This window comes from Condylura cristata, unplaced genomic scaffold (genome assembly GCF_000260355.1).
Source record: "Condylura cristata isolate star-nosed mole 26May11 unplaced genomic scaffold, ConCri1.0 scaffold00023, whole genome shotgun sequence".
In the NCBI taxonomy this organism is placed as follows: domain Eukaryota; kingdom Metazoa; phylum Chordata; class Mammalia; order Eulipotyphla; family Talpidae; genus Condylura; species Condylura cristata.
The window spans coordinates 15,230,093-15,242,886 of NW_004567124.1; positions in this window are offsets into that span (position 1 = coordinate 15,230,093).

Consider the following 12,794-nt stretch of genomic DNA (forward strand, 5'->3'; position numbering starts at 1 on the left):
CGATCCATGAGCAGGGGATGTCTTTCCATTTCATGGTATCTTCTTGTATTTCTTTTCCTGTCCATTTTTTAAGTTGGATTGTTAATTATTTTTTTGTAAAAATTGCCTCACATTCCATAAACTTCATTTTCATTTCCTTTACTGTCATTGCAGAATTTTTTAAGATTTTATTATTATATACATTTTTTGCATTATGCTTTTATTTGATTTTTAAACATTAAACAGGTTATTATACAATTTGATTCAGTTCAGTTTATTTGTGTTTTTATTTTATGTCATTTTCCTTTTTATACACTATATGCTTTTCTCTTTTCAGGTTTAAACCCTTAAAATTCCCTGTAAAAATTCACTCATGCCCCATCACTACAGTTCTTTGTGCTTTCCCTCCCCTTTTAATGCAGGGTGTTTCTGATTTGTAGTTCATTGCCTGTTACCTTTGTTTAATGCATTATTTTTCCTGATACCTTATTTGGTTCCTCTATATTCCTCCAAGTGAAACCATCCAATAGTTTTCTTTTTCCTTGTGACTTATTTCACAGAGCATGATCCCTTCTAACTCCACCCACATTGCTGCAAATAGCTTGAGTTTATCTTTTTTGATTGCAGAACAGTATTTCATTGTGTCATCTATTTTTGCACATTTGGGTTGCTTCCATATCTTACCTATTATAAATAGTGCTGTAATAAGCAGGCATCCTTTTGAATTTGAATTACTTTTTGTGTCCTAGGAGTGGAATTAATAGGTTATATGGAAGCTCCATTTTTAACAGTTTGAGGAAACCACACAGCTTTCCATCATCATTGGGTCAGTTTGCATCCCACCAGCTGTATAAGAGAGTTCCTTTTTCACCAACTCCTAGTTTCCTTTTTTTTTTTTTTTTTTTATATGAGCCGTTCTCATTGCTGTACAGCGGTTTATTTGATTTGCATTTCCCTAATTATAGGTGAGGTTGAACATTGTCTCATATACCTGTTGATCATATACATTTCCTCTTTCTACCCTTTTTTTGATGGATTACTTTGCTTTTGTGAGTTGCATGTTAGTAGCGCCTAATAGATCTTTGTGATCAGCCCCACATCAGTTGCTGTACAGAAGCTTTTTAACTTGATGTCGTCCTATCTTTTCGAGTTTCTTTGATTTGGGGAATGTATCTTTAAAGATAGTATTGGGACATGGGCACTCCCTGATGGCACAATGCATTAGGATGCAGCACTGCAAGCTAGTGCAGCTGCTTCAATGCCAGTTTGATTCCCGGCCTGGAGGTGAACCACATGGCATGGCAGATGTTACTGACCTGCCCTCTACTCCCTCAGCAGTGTACTTCTTCTTCCTACCTGTTCTGTTCCCTGCTCTGTCTCTGGTGAATCCTCTTACCACTCCTGCACCCCTGGTTTGTACCCCCAGTTCTGTATGCATAAATATATAAATCTTAAAAAAAAAAGTAAAAAAAAAATTGCTGGGATGAATGTCATGTAGTGTTTCACTATATTTTTTTCCATATATTTCATGATTTTTAGATTTTATGTTCAGATCTTTGATCCATTTTGAGTTGATTTTTGTACATTGTATGAGGTAGTGGTCTAGTTTCATTCTTTTGTTTAGGGTGGTCCAGTTTTCCCAGCACCATTTATTGAACAAACTGCCTTTGTTCCATTGCAAGTCCTTTGCTCCTTTTTCAAAAATTATTTGTCCATAAATTTGTGGGCTTTCTATTCGATTCCATTGGTCTATGTGTCTGTTTTTGTTCCAGTACCATACTGTTGTAATAATGACTTTGTAGTGTAGTTTGAAGTCCGAGATTGTGATAACTCCATTCCTCTTCTTTGTAGTCTGGAGAGCTTTGGCTATTCAAGTTTATTTATTTACTTATTTATTGTTCCATCTAAATTTCATCAATATTCAGTTTCTTTGAAGAATCTCATTGAATTTTTTAAATTGGAATACTGTTGAATCTATAAATTACTTTTTGTAGGATGGCCATTTTGATAATGCTGGTTCTTGCACCCCATGAGCAGGGGATGTCTTTCCATTTCTATATGTCTTGTTTCTTTTAACAGTGTTATATAATTTTCTTTGTATATGGCCTTCACCTCTTCAGTTAGGTTATTTCCAACTATTTGATATATATATTTTTGTTTCGATTATAAATGGAATGGTTTTCTTGATTCTTCAGATTGCATATAAGAAGGCTACTGATTTTTGTGTGTGGAATTTATATTCTGCTACTTTACTAAACTTAATGATTATTTTGATTAGTTTTTCTGTGGAGTTTGTGGGATTCTCTCTGAATATTATCATATATTTTTCAAACAGTGATAGTTTTATTTCTGTCTATTTGGATTCCTTGTATGTCTTTTTCTTGTCTTACTGCTATGGCTAAGACTTTTAGTATTATATTGAAAAGTATGGTGAGAGTGGACCTCCTTGTCTTGTTCTAGATCTTATGGAAAAGGCTTTCAGCTTTTCACCACTGTCAATGATTGGCCATGGCTATCATATATGGCCTTTCTTATGTTAAGATATACTCCCTTTATCCCAAGAATTTAGAGAGCCTTTATCATAAATGGTGTTGAACTTTGTTGAATGCTTTCTGAGCATCTATTGATATGATCATATGGTTTTTATTTTCCTTTTTGTTGATGTACTGGATTACATTGACTTTCAAATATTGAATATCATAATGTCCCTGGAATAAATCTTACTTTGTGATGGTGAATTACCTTTTTGATACATTGAGTTCTGTTGGCTAGGATTTTATTCCAAAATTTTGCATTAGTGTTCATTAGAGAGATTGGCCTGAAGTTTTGTTATATAGGCCTATAGAATCTAAGCCCTCTAAAACTGTCCCTTCACAAATTCCTACAACTTTTCAATCATCCAAAGCTAGATAAAAAATAGAACACATAAACAAATTATAAGCATGAAATTGGGAATATAATCAAAACCCTCCCCCAAAACAAAATCCCAGAATCAGACAGTTTTATAAATGAATTCTATCAAATGGTCAGAAACAAACTAGTGCCTAAACTATACAAATTATCTCAAAAATTGAGAAGAGCCACTACCAAATACATTTTATGAATCCAACATTCCACTAATACCAAAACCTAACAAGAACAATACAAATGACTCTAACAAGAACAATACAAATGACTCTAACAAGAACAATACAAATGACTCTAACAAGAACAATACAAATGACTCAAAAAACATGAAGCCTAGAATGAAGATCCTGTATTAGCAATTAACTCCATACATATTGTTACACACTGATGCTGTCAGGTTGTTGGCTTCTGAGGTCAAATCAGCTTGGGAAACCCTCAAACTTGTAGTTGGTGTCAGAAAGGAGGGTTCACTTGTGTGGAATCTAATGTTGTATTGGACACTAATTCCTTAGAGTTAGAAGAGTTAGTTAGAAGTTAGTTAGTTGAAGTACTGTGTCATTAACTTGGTTAATTCTAGGTGTATGATAAACAATTTGTTAAGCATTAAATCTATTTTCATTTATGATGCAGATTGCTTAATGTAGATACAGTAAGAATGGGTAATAAATAGATTCAAGAGTTATTGTAGAGATGGAAAAAACAGAATTTGATAACTGATACACAAGAATTTGGGGTTATGGCTTGAAATATAAAGGGGGTGGAAGATATATTCTGTTCTTTGAGTCGTCTCATTGGCAACTACACATGCTAGTGTTTTTCCCATTAAGAACAAGGCAAACTGGAAAAATATCTTTGCTGTAAACACATCAGGTGATGTTAACATAATATGTGGTAATCATTTCATACTGTATACTAATGTCAGTTCAGGCTGAACAACTTAAATTTATAGTGTTACATGTAAGTCATACTTTGATAACAGGTGAAAGAAAAACTGGACAGAATTAACACCTTTTCTTGAAGCATTATCGCCTCCTGCAACCTTGCTAATACAGTCGTCTACATTGCTATATTCCATTTTCAGTCATTTAAGTCAGTTCAGCTTGGCTTTTATTCTTCACATTCTTAACTACTGTTGCTAAAGTCTGAAATAACCTCTGTCACTCTTAATAAGAAACTTTGAGTTCTCACCTTAGATACTTTAGAATCTCTAATGTATTTCTGTATTGAAATTTTGACCTCTTAGATTCTTCTTCCTTCTGGCTTTCTCCTTCCTCTTCTGGGTGTTACTTAATCTAACTTGCTAGTTTTTCTTCCGTGATAAAGCTCTAAATGCCAGCATTTATATATTTTATTATCTCACTTTCTGTCCCCTCTTTAAGGCTATGTATCAATATGTCCATGACTCAAAATAGCAGTGAGTCTTAAATTTATTTCCATACCATGCTAATCTTTGTAACTTTAGACTCATCCAGTTTTCAGTTAGAAAATTTTACTGGATATTCTAAAGGTATCCCAAACCTAACATGTCCAGAAAAGTTCTTTTTACCAGCCTAATCACCTGGTAGCTTATCTTTACCACCAGTTAGCCTGCTGAAGGATACAGTCATTTGATAGTCATTCTTGATATCTATCACTACTTTTCTTTTTATTCTGTCATTTATCACATTGGCCAATTCTAACTTCAAAACCCACCATTGTCTCTATTTCTACTGTTAATAGCTTCTGCAAATCACTTCATTTCCTGCTAGCAAATGCTGTCTCCAGTGAGTTTTCTTGCTTCCATTCTTCCCCACTACCTCCAATCTCAACCATTCTTATAATGTCCAGAGGAATACATTTGAAATGAAAACATTTCCCATTATTGATAAACCTCAAGGGCATTCAACTACATTTGAAAGAAAATGCAAGATACTAGTTTTTTAAGATGCTGAACAATCTGGTCCTTGAACATTTCCCCTCTGCTTTCATTACCCCAATGCTCACTGTGCCAATACCTCCTGGCACTCTTTCCATTCCCCAAATGAATCATTACCTCACTGCTTCAAAGCTTTTACATTTGCTTTTACCTCTATGTGGACTATTCCCCTTACTCCTCTTTCTCCTTGTGCTCTACTTATCTTTTGTTTATTGGCTTAAAAGTTTTTCTACACTCCCCATATAATTCGGATTATACTATGTTATGTTTTGTTCACCCTAAAATTTCAGTATTTTCCAACAACAAAGAATTTTTTTTTCTTGGTCTTCCAGTGTGACTTGGTGAAAAGGCTCTCATCTGTTACTAGGGACTTAGTTTGAAAAATATTTACCATTGAATGGTATTGCAATCTAAACATAAGGCATCTTGTTGGTGAGATAGTTAAAGAGCATGTGAAAGATTGTGGACTGTGTCTTATATGCTATTGCCTAGAAATGATAGTCATTTTTTGGGTATTTTATTAATCAAGGTACTGGCACACATAATTTTTTTTTTTTAAAGATTTATTTATTTGTTCATACAGAACTGGGGTAGAGGCCAGAGGCTGGGGCGGCGAGAGGCCTCACCAGAGACAGAGTGGGGAGCAGAACAGGCAGATCGAGGAAGCACACTGCTGAGGGGAGCAACAGGCCGGTCAGGAGAGGTCTGCCACGCCATGTGGTCACCTCCCGGGCAGGCGGGAATCAAACTCATGAGGAAGTGGCTTTAGCCTCTCAGTGCTGCGCTTCAACCCGCTGCGCCACCAGGGAGGGCCTGGCACACATAATTTTAAGGACCAAGGAAGAATGATTATCCCATAAGCCTGAAAAGAGGAGAGATTTTTTGTTGGCAGTACTTAGTGATTTGAAAGCTGGTATTGCCTATTACACTATCTCTGTTCCTCATTATATCTCACAGTAGCCTGTTCTTTGATTTTTCAAAAATAGTGTTTCTCAGAATTTGAAATTAATTTTTGGGTGTTTTAATGCCTCCCTCACTACTAAACTGTGACACCATCAGCATAAGTTCCATGCGTACTTTATTAATCACTGTTTTACTAAGTAGCTAGAATAGTGTATAGAACATAGTAAATATGAAGCAAATACTTGGTCAGTGTTGAATGAATATTCTGGATATGTAGAATATCCTTTGATGGCTACAGGTGGAAATAGGATATTCATGTTTAAAGAAGGTCCGTCTCCTCCTACCTCCTATAGTTTTTTATATTGTTTTTATTGATATATTTTGTTCTTTCCGTGTGGCTCTAAAAAAATACAATGCTCCATTAAATTACCACTGTCTCCCTTTGAATAGATCTAGAAGTGAACTTTAAAAAACTGATTCTGTTTATCACAAATTTCCATCTGTAATGTTATTGTTATCATATATGTTTCTCTTTTACACCAACCATATGTTGTGTTTGATAGAGATCACTGGACAGAATAGAAAAGTGAGAAAAGGATCCACACAGATAAACAGTAGAAAATTCAGAAGTGCATCCATGTGAATATGGTAGTTTTTTTTTTTTTTTGGAAAAATGACAAGGTAATTGAATGAAGAAAAGGATAATATTTTTCCTATAAGTGGTCTCATAATAGTTGGACATCAGTATATGAAAAAATTACTCCTGTCCGTAATTCTATAAGTATGTAAATTGATGTTAAATATATCACATACCTAAATTTACAACCTAAACTTAAAAATTTCTTCAAAATGCAGAAAACATTGGTGGCTTTGAGTTTTTTTGTTTTTTTTTTTTTTTAGAAAATGCAAAGAACATAGACAAAACATAATATTGATTGAAGTCCATCAAAAGTAAATGCTCTGCTTTTGAAAGACATTAAATGAAAAACACCAGATTTAAAGAAATAAAGTAAAATATGTGTATCTGACCATGGATACATATCCAGGGTACTTACAAAATTCACACAACTCAATACAAGTAAAAATAACTCTCAAATTATAAAAGATTGAACAAACATTTTAAAAGAGATGGGTGGCAAATGAACACATTAAAAGAGGTTTAACCATTATTAAGGACTTGCAAAATTAAAACTAGGATAAGATGCCACTATGTCTGTTACAACATTCAAAAATAAAATACCATGTTCTAAACTAATATGGGACAATTGGAAGTCTCAGCTCTTGACTTTGCTGGTGGGTATCCAAAAATGACACAGCTGCTTTCAAAAACAGTTTGGCAGTTCTTGGAGCATTAAACAATACTTCCCTGTGAAATCCAACAATTTTATGCCTGATACTTACTCATCACAAAGGAAAACATATGTAATCAGAAAAACTTGATAAATATTTATAGTAGCTTGACTCATAATTTCCAAAAATGAATTCTTATCGGTGGGTGAAAAGATGGTCAACATTCATAAGAATCATAAGCATTATGCTGAAGAACCTGAACGCAAAACGTTAGATATTATGATTCCATTTACATGACGTTGTGTAAAGACTATAGGGTTAGAAATAAGGTCAGTCCTGGGTTGGGAAGGGTTATTAATTAAAATGGGGCATGGGGTAATTGGTGACAACTCAATATGCTTCTCACTCATCAAATTCTATACATACAGAAGGGAAGTAAATTTTACTCTGTGAATGTAACTCAATAAGCCTGATTAAAAAAAAAAAAACTTTTTGGGTGTACACATAGTATATGTATGTGTGCCATACATATGTTTACATATTTATTTGCAGGAATGTTTTGCCAATTGATGCTTCTGTTTTCTGATGAAAAGCTAAAATTATTCTCAATTGTTATCCTCTGTATTCTCTCTCTCTTTTCCCTTCCTGTGAGTTATTTTGAGTTTTTTTTTTTTTTTTAAAGCATTTTACCTATATTGTTCCCTGGTATGATTTTCTTTATGTTTACTTACCTTTGGCTTGATAAACCTTGTTTATTAGTGCTTTGTTTTTGCATTACTGATATTTTTATCTCTTCAGTTTGATTAACTTTTATGGACCTGTATAATCAAGTTCACTCATCCTACTTCTACGGTATATTAGTAGTTGTTTATTGTTACAAACCACCCTTAAATGCATTGGCTTAAAATAATGTCACAAGTGTGTGGGCTGAATGTATATTATGCTCTTGCATCTACCTATATCAGGATGGGTGGCTGGAAACTAAACTCTTTTGGGAGAGCAGAGTTTTTTTTTTATTCTGTCCATGTAGTAGTTCATGAAGGCATGACATGAAGTTTCAAGACAGCATGCTAACAGCAGAAATGAAACTTCAGTGTCTTTTTAGGTCTAGCTTCAGATGGAGGCTTAATCTTAGAAAAAAAGCAAACATAACTTTTACTGCATTTTCTTCACCAAAAACTGTTACAGAGCTAGTTTAAAGTATAGTTACTTTCCACCTCTCTAAGAGTGGCAAAGTCATATCACTGAAGGTCACACTGGATTGGAAGAAATTGTTGCCATTTAAAAACTTTCTGCATGAAGTGTTGAATCTGCTTCTAAGCTATTCAATGAGAGTTTTAGTTAATTTCACATTTTCTATTTCCCTGAAAAATCCAATTTGTTCACAAATCACACCCATATTTTCCCTATAATTTTTAAAATCAGATACAATAAATGTATCTATAGCAGTTCTTGGCAGCTAATTCCAATGATGGGGACATTTCTGGTTTTTACTGACTTTTGTCCTTGATTATGGGTAACATTTTCTCATTTCTCTCAATGTATCAGTTTTTATTTATTATATACTAAATATTTATAATACACCAGTGGAAATAGAAGGAAAGGGTCCCCCCCCCTTGGAGAGCAAAGTCCTATCTTACACAGAATAGGTTAGATGAGAAGTAAATATTAATACTTCCTGCAGTCCAGGTGAGCTGGATAGGGTGGTAGCAACCTGACCTGGGTGGTAGCAACCTCACCTGAATTGAGTTCACATCTGTTAAGCCAAAACCCCAACCTCTTGCACCACCAAACTGCTTAACTGGTTGGTCATTACTTTAGCTGGGAAGGGACTGGACTCTAATACCCAGTATTGTTGGCCTACCTCCATAGTCATAGCTGCCAGGATCTAGCATTGAAACTCCTGGAGAATGGATTATTGTTTATTTCTACTTTGTAGTTCTTGATTTATTTTTTCCTGTTATTTTGGGAATTGGAATGTTAGTGGGTCAAGTAAATTAATTTTACATTTTGGACTCTTTCAGATTCCAGTCCATTCTACCATCCAGTGTTCTGTTCCTCTGGTTTTCTCCCAGCCTGCAACACGTCTGTCATCAGACCAAATGCATTTCCCCAGGTATGGTAATATGAGAGCTGTAGCTTGCTCAATTAAGGAATATCTTTTCTCTCTGGAATACAGTCATTAGTATGTTCTTGATGCCACTGCTTTTTGTAGTCTAATTTGAAAATATTATTTAGATTTTCTGTTCATCTTGTTATACATGGAATGAGGTTCTTTCTTATGCTTCTGTATCATAACTAGTGAAAAATCCAGGGTGATTTTTGACATGACTTTATGGGTAGAAATAACTTCTGAACGATAGAGATATTGATCTATATCCTTGAAGTTCTTCAGTTTCAATTTCAGTGGTTATTAATTTCTTTTACTTCCTATAGTTTTATAGGAAGTAAATGCTAGCTCTTTGGTTGAATTTAGCAAGTTGGTTTTACTGCAATAGAGATTATTCCTTTTTGTGACCCTGCACATCACAAATATATGTGAAAAATTAAAAGAAACATGGAAAGGGGAATAGAGACTATGAATGCCTGTGATTGGATGGCATAATAACTAATTGTGTTTTGGTAACATTTTGAGGCATATAAGGCTGAAGTAATTGATATATGATATATCAATTGAAGTAATTGATAATGTAAGATTATTATAATATATATTATATATTGTAAATATATTTATATATTATATATAATAATAATGTAAAATGACCCCCCTAATGTAATCAAAGAGCAGATTTCCTGCCCTTGAAAGTAGGAGGTAAATTTGGAAAATGTTTTTGTCCATAAAATAAAGGTATTCTTTATTTCACATCTAACACAAGTTTTGGCTGAGAGATCTCACAATTACCTTGGTGGTTGTGGCAGTGAACTGCATATGGGAAACTGTAGGATTCTTTGAGAAGAGGAAGGCATACCAAAGACTCTGCATGGCAGTTGTCAAAATTATGTTTGGAAATACAACCTAGAATAACTGTTTCCAGAATGTGACTAATTTTAATCTTCTCAGGATACATATTAGCCCAATGCTGAACTCCAGATAGTTGTCTCTAAAGGTTGTACAATACCTGGGCTCTACAGCCCCTGGAAAAATGGGTTCGAGTGTGGTTATACATGTTCTACCCCCAAAAGCATGTCTACTTTTATGTTCTGATTACTTGTCAACTTCTAATTACTTTGCATTTGTTTGTGAAATGGAGGCTTGGGAGTATTAGATATATTATCTCCCCACCCCCATCAGTAGATACCAGAAGTTAACATTCCAGGTTCCTTCCTCTTTCTGGTAGCAATATTTTATCTTTAGAGCATGTGTCATGTTGTTTCTTCTTACCAATGTTTTATTGGAAGTCTAATTGTTGGACTACTGACCTTGTATTATATCCATCATGATGATGTGTAGAAAGGGCTAAAATAGGTTGTAAAGAAAGGTACTGAAAACAAGAGTTCAAGAAAGTGAAGGCCAGGAAGTCAATGGGAATTGTTTAAACTTGGGAGAAAATTTGGGGGAAAGTAGAGCCATCAAGAGTACAGTGTGATTGGTCATTGCCTGGGCTATAGCACTTAAAATATTTTTGTTGAATATTAAGTAGGTAGTTAACCTTACTGCAGATTAAATACCTTCATTCCTTAAAATTCTGAGACTTAGTTTTATTTCTGTTGATAATGTCTCTTGGGGACCTCATTAGAGTTGGGTTACATTTTGAATTGGTACTCTGCATTCATGCTATAATATATAAATTATGTTTTTTGTCTTGTTCTCCAAAAACAAAAACAGAATCAAACTTTCTGTACAGTTTTACCCATGGACAATTGGATTTCCACCTTAAGAACTTAGTCCCTTTACTTTAGAACTTTGCTTCTTTTGAAAAAGCTAGCTCAGAGGGCTTTAAACTACTGTGAGGTGTTTGTTACAAAAGACGGGGGTGAATTTTATACTGATGGTACAGAATGGAGTTAAGAGCTTCTATAGATGGGGCTAAAGGCCAGGGACAGAGTAAGAAAAGGAAACCCAGAAAAAAAGGATGAGAAATGTGGCCAATTTCATAGCTTTGCTAAGAGTTGCTTATATTGCCAATAGTGTAGATTTTGGCTCCAAGGCCCTGAAGCCTCATTACAGTGTGATTTATTATTTCATAAAGTTAGAAGGGCTTTTTGGGACAAAAGGAAGTAGGAAGGGAGGGAATAAGTAATTCAGGGAAGGGAATTTTCCATGAGGACAAGTTTGACATCTTAGTTTCGAAGTCAGTGAGGGGAAATAAATGCACTTGGAGGTAAAATAAATGGACTAAAAATGCAAATGATAACAGTACAAATAATAATTACTTTAATCTATGAGTATTATGTGCCAGACATTTTGCTTGCTGCCACCAATTTGAAGTTCAATTGTTTAAAATGTAAGAGTGTTTTGTAGTATTAGATTTCCAACTTGCCTTGGCTATACATTTTGGCTACCTTATTTTTCCTTTTAAAGTTAATTCAACCTTACTATATGGCAGGGCTCCTTAAATGTCTTTAATCACTTACAGATGCTTTAAAACATTTTAATAATAAGATAAGTTATCAATAAATAACAACAACAAAAAACTACGTAAAAAAGAGGAGAGCTAAAGTTGATTGGGTATTCCAGCCACATGCTGTTCTTTGTGGTTCCACCCACCAACTCTGGGCAGGACTCTCCATAGTTTTAGCCACACAGCAAGCAGTTTTTGCCTGTGGCATCCACACCATTTTCCATCTTCAAAAAACTCGGGTATATGTTGGTACAAGTTCAACTTAAGAAGCTACCTAGGGAGATGGCTGTGAGGTAAAATAGAAACTTAGAGGCAAGAGTCTCTTTTTAAAAATGATTTTTAGCTGAGTAATCTGGAGCATCCCCATTAGATATTACCGCTGCAATACACCCACCACCAACTCACCCATATTCTACCACCACAGACCACTCTGCTTCACTTCCTCTTTGTTCTTACCCCTCTGCTACCACCATCCTCCCTGCTGATTGACTTATCTAGTCAACTATCGAGGATTTGTTTTTCAGTTTTTTTTTTTACCTGACTATTAATTACTTTAAATATTCTACATGTTAGTGACACAATCTGGTATTTTTCTTCTTGCTTATTTCACTTAGATTATCCTTTCAAGTTCCATTCATGTTGCCACAAATGACCTGAGTTTATTTTTTCATCACTGAATAGTATTTTACTAGGTACATTATGTATATATTTGGTATAGTTTACCCATAGTGAATATCACTACAATACACAGGGGAGTGCAAGTTTCCTTTTCAATTAGTATTTCTGAGTTTCTTGGATATATGCCAAAAGTTGGAATTATTTAGCTGAATGGCAGATCAATTTTTAATGTGTGTGTTTTTAAGATTTTTGCATAGAAGAACTAGGGTCCAGGCTAGAGGTGTCGGTGTGAGAGGACTCAACAGACAGTGAGGAGCAGAATAGGTGAATCTATTGTAATGCACTGCTAAAGAGAGCAGTGTGTGAAACAGGAGAGGTCTGCTGCACCATGCAGGCTAGCTCTCTTGCTGGGTATCAAATTCAGGCCATAGCAGTGGTAGTGCTGAGGCTTAACCCCTAGTCCACTAAAGACACTAAATTTTTTGTAAAGATTTATTTGTTTATGCATACAGAACTGGGGTACAGGCCAGAGGTGCAAGGGCAATGAGAAGATTAACCAGAGATAGTGGGGAGCAGAACAGATAGATTGATGTGTACTGCTGAGGGGAGCAGTGGGCGGA